Source organism: Mus pahari, chromosome 17, assembly GCF_900095145.1.
Source record: "Mus pahari chromosome 17, PAHARI_EIJ_v1.1, whole genome shotgun sequence".
Classification (NCBI taxonomy): Eukaryota; Metazoa; Chordata; class Mammalia; order Rodentia; family Muridae; genus Mus; species Mus pahari.
The window spans coordinates 34738308-34743582 of record NC_034606.1 but is presented as its reverse complement, the minus strand read 5'-3'; the positions used below and the strand labels follow the sequence as shown (position 1 = coordinate 34743582).

At 39.9% G+C, this 5275-nt stretch overlaps 1 non-coding gene across 1 annotated transcript; it reads left to right on the top strand.

The window, feature by feature from the left end:
* The first annotated feature begins 584 nt into the window (after positions 1-584).
* LOC115062442 lies at positions 585-716 on the top strand. The gene has a single exon (XR_003842404.1). It is a non-coding gene; the product is annotated as a small nucleolar RNA SNORA17 (small nucleolar RNA).
* The last annotated feature ends 4559 nt before the right edge of the window (positions 717-5275 follow it).

Below are 5275 nucleotides of genomic sequence, written 5' to 3'. Positions count from 1 at the left end.
ATAATAATAATAATAATAATAATAATAATAATAATAATAATAATAATAAAGAAAGTTATGCCTTCAGCAACAGGACCTTACCATCAGATTGTAGAGGGTGATAATAGACTATGATATTTAAGTGTAGATGGTCTACTTAACCCTTTTGATTAATGATTCAACAAGATATAATCTATTCTTGACAATGAAATTTTTACTTGGTCGTGTTGACTCCAGCATGGAGACAGAGTATTTGCAATTGACTCTGACTGGAAAAAGAAAAATCAGATTTATCAATTGGATATCACTAGTTGTATCAGCCAATCTCCAGTGCAGATCCTTAGGCAGAGTTGATCAACACAAACTGGACTCCAGGGTTTTTTGTGAGTGCATTCTGTTTTACTTTCTTTTACTAATTTTTATTTTATTGTTTATTCCCTTTTTCTTAACCTTTTCTTGTTTGGTTGGTTTATTATATTTTTTTCTTGAGAGAGAGTGATAGATAAAGTGTGAAATTGCATGGATAGAGAGACTCTGAGAGGTTGAGAGAGGGGAAGAATATAATTAAAATACATTTTAAATTAAAAAAAAATAAAAACAAATTAGCTGCCTCTAGAAGCATAGCAGGTATGGCTACCGTGTCACATTTGCAACCATAGGTGGCAGAGAGGATAAAGGAAATGTCTATGCTCAGTATTCTGATCTACAAACATCTGAGTGATTAGTAGCCTAACATTCCCTGAAAAAAGTGGCACCAGGGAGCTGAGACCACAAAGACCAGGAGCAAGCTGAAGTCTAGAAGAATATATGCCTGGGACTAAGGACCCCATTTGGAAGCGATCCTGAGAGTGGTGATCCTCACATGGGGCCACTCCAGCAGGCCGAGCAAGGAGCAAGCCAGATCACCAGGCCAGTGCCATTGAGCCTATACAGGGAACTAGCATGAAATGACTACCATTTGGGCACTAAACAGGCCTGGATGGGGGTGACCATGCCTAATGTAACCCCTGCCTTCAACATAATGCCCTAGTGTGGCATAGCACCCCTGAGACAACTTCTGAGATGATCCCAGAGACCCCAGGTACCACTAAGAGGAGCGAGTAAGTGGTAGAGAAATGGAAGAAAAGGAGAAACAAAAGGATGTGAGCACAATGAAGAGAGGCAGAACTAGAGACTCAAGGGTCATAAGGAGCCTATGTGAGTAGCCAGTGATGCCACCTGGGACGATGGTGAGGTCCTGGACTGTGCTGCTACTGGGGGCCACACTTAGTCTGTGGCCGTGAAGCATCAGGGTATACTACCACCAAAGTTCAGGCAAACATCTGTGGTCTGGGCTGCTGCCTGGAGAAGTTAATGTCTGATAGCTGTGCAGAGTTGAGCCAACTGTTCACCTGGGCATCTTCCAAAAGCTGATCCTGGATGATTGAGAGGAGGAGAGCTGACCCAGCCACTAACCAGGGGCACATAGAAGACGGGGCCATATACATTGCAGGAATTGCAGGTAAGGGAGTCCCTGAGGGCATGGGTGAGGAAGACTTAGCCTTACCATTCTTCTCCTGTGTGATGGCATGGAGGAGGGAGAGATATCCTCCTCTGTCCTCCCCCATCACCACTTACAGCAGGCACAACACCTGGCCCTGGGTTTGTGATAGGAGGAGAGCTGTCCTTGCCCTTCTCCAACTACAGCACTGGGGACAGCAGGCCCTGCTCCTTGCCTGGGCAGTAGGGTAGACCCACTGATGAACTGCTGGAGTACATGAACAGGCCAGTCCTACAGATCCAAAACTACAGGATCTCTATGACAACAGGGCAACAACCGTATACCTGAGAGGAGTCCCAGTAAGGCAGAAGAGTAGCAGAAGCCAGAGGGCCTTGAACCAAGCCAATGAATCGTTGCACTGAACATTGGCAAGCAAGAGAGTGTGGACAGAAGGATAGACTGCAGGATACACTGTGACACACCTCAGCTTCTACAATGAGAATTTTTTTTTTCTCTCTGTTGGGGAGGAGGTTGCAAGGCTAGAAGACAGGAATGAAAGGAAGGAGGGACAGATGAATGGGACTGAGGTGATGTGAAACTCACAAAGCAACAGTAAAACGTTTTGTAAAAATGAAGAAAGCAAAAGGGTAATTATTTGGGAAAAAGAACTGCTGACAAGAAGGGGAGAAAATCAGGGTGAATATCATCAAAGCACACTATACACATGTATACAAATATAATGTAATTCATTGTTCTGCACACCATATGAATATTAATAATAAAGTAAATGGATTTTTTTTTGCTTTTTTTTTTTAAACTGGACATTTTCTTTATTTACATTTCACATGGTATCTATCCCCTTTCCCAGTTTCTTTCCCTCCTAGAAACACCCTATCACATTCTCCCTCCCCCTGCTTCTATGAGGGGGTTCCCCCACCCACATACCCACATCCCGCCTCCCTGTCCTCGATTCCCCTATACTGGGGCATCTATCAAGTATTCATAGAACCAAGGACTTCTTCTTCTTCCGCTGATGAGTGACAAGGCCATCCTCTGCTACAAATGCAGCTGGAGCCATGTGGACTCCTTTCGATGGCTTAGTCCCTAGCAGTCTGAGGGGGTCTGGTTGGCTGATATTGTTGTTCTTCCTACGAGGTTGCAAACCCCTTCAACTCCTTCAGGCAGTTCTCTAACTTCTCTATTAGGGACCCTGTGCTCAGTCCAGTGGTTGGCTACTAACATCGACCTCTGTATTTGTAAGGCTCTGGCAGGGTCTCTCAGGAGACAGCCATATCAGGCTCCTTTCAGCACGTGCTTCTTGGCATCCACAATAGTGTCTGGGTTTGGTAACTGTAGATGGGATGAATCCTCAGGTGGGACAGTCTCTGGATGGCCTTTCTTTTAGTTTCTGCTCAACACTTCATCTCCATATTTGCTCCTGTGGCTATTTTATTCTCCTTCTAAGAGGGACCACAGTATCTACACTTTGGATTTTTAAAAAATATGCATTTAAAGCACATGGGCTATCATCTGACATCTATTAGGATAACCGTGATCAAAAAGACAAAAGATGAGTTTAAGTAAAATATAAATTTAAAACATATACAGACTGTTGACGGAAATGTAAATCAGTACACACATCATAGAAACTCCTTAAAAGTCAAAACAGAGATATCATATAATCTAGAAAGCTCTGTTTCTGGAGATGTATCTAAAAGAATCAAAATCTCAATCCACAAAAAGATATCTGTACTTCTATATTCACTGCAGCATTAATCAAAATAAACAAGATAAGAAAAAAACTAAGCTCCCATCAATGGATGAATGGTTTAAAAAATTACAACACATTTGATAAAAAGTGTAATATTATCCTGCCTTATGAAAAACATGATGTTATTACTAACAATATCATTAATAAATCTGAAAGACATTACACAAAGTAAAATAAGCCAGATAAGAACTGAAACTTATCTCACTTCTATGCAAAATGACTCAAAATGTGAAAGTTAAATAAATCAAAGAACAGAATAAAGTAGGGGTGAATATAGAAAATGTGCAAAAATTATGGGGAGACTTTTTTTAAAAAAATACAAATTTGCAGTTGTGTAGGGTAAATAAATCTAGATATATAAAGTCCAGCAAGACTACTTTATTAATCATTTATTGTAAACTAAATCTTTTCTAAGACACTCTTCACACAAAATATAAAACTATGGAAGATTCTGTGTATCTTAATTGCATCATAACGTCATCATTTAGCTATGTATATATGTACAAGGAACTGTGCTATTTGTTTTTATTTATTTAGTGTTGATCTTAGAGCTTTAACCAATAAGAGCTTCCTAAGGAAGAGTTCATTGGAACTAAATTTAGGGATACAATTCTCAATACAACAAGACATAACAACAGGAAAGGGAGAGGTCATTCATTGTGTGATGAATGCTGGTGCTCATGATTTATTCCATATGGGACCCCATCCCATAACGTCATCCTACATAAATAAAGCCTCACAAACTTCCCCAGAGATTTGTGCCTTAGGTTGAGTCTAAATGCCTTCAAGTTGATGAGCCTCATCATCACAGCTACACATATTAAATATATTCAAAAAATGTAAATGTATGAGACATACAAAGTTGGTCAAGGAGGTCACAGCAATGGTTAACGTTAATGTCAGAATATTAATATCTCTTCTCTGTCTTTTTATACAATCTTACATAGGTGATATGTTAAGAAATTAGTATACTATAAAAGTAATAGATTGTCAGAAAATAGGAGAGAGAGAGAGAGAGAGAGGGAGAGAGAGAGAGAGAGAGAGAGAGAGAGGGATGAGGGCAGGAGGAGGAGGAAGGGAAGGAGGAGGATGGACAATGTTCTGCATTCTGTATTTCCTTTTGGAGATGTAGCTGTGAGTAGTGGAACTGATAGAGCCACAACCCCTTTGTATGAGATTGTTTTTAACCTTATTAGGAGTGAATATTTTGGTGTTTTAGAAAGAGCTTTAGAATTTCACCCAGATGAAACCTATGTCTTCCTAGATATGCTGACATATATATATATATATATATAATTTGTAGTCTTTTCCTCTTGTGTTCAAGCCATTCTTTCCCTCCAGATCCATAAAGACAATGAGGTGGATATCAGTTGGTGGACATTAATTCTCCTGGCCCTGTGGCTTGCTGAGTCTTGTAACTCCTGGTGCATGTGGCCAATACCCTTCTACAGAAGTAGATGAGAACACAACAGGAATCACACCTGGAAGGCAAAGTCTCAGAATTCATTTGTTGGGTGTCATTTAACATATAATCAAATCTCAGCTGATCAGAAGGTCTGGACAAGCAAGGATATTGAGCTAGAAGTACTCCATGGAGTGAGTATTGATTATACCCTTAATAGCACTGCAGAGTATTGACTGAGAATTCAATTAGAAGTAATTATGCCCTTTAAACTAATATGTCCAGTTGAAAAGGTTGGAACTTGCAACGAACTCCACAAACTCTTGAGTGATGATGGAATGCTCATAAAACAGAAGACATACACCAAGCCTTTCTTGGAACATAACAAGTTCTTTCAGACTGCTTGTAGAAGAACCATCAAATCTTACTGCAAAAGACAGGATTCAAATGGCTTTGGGATGATGGCAACTGGCTAGGTTCACTAGACATGTGGCAAGCACAGAATCATTATTATCTCGATGGTAGCTATCATTTTATTATGTGTTTTAGCATGTCAGACATTGAAAAAATATATATATATAACAGCTGATTTAATTCTCAAGACTATATCCTGATGAACTATGACCAGGGGCTAAATTTAGCA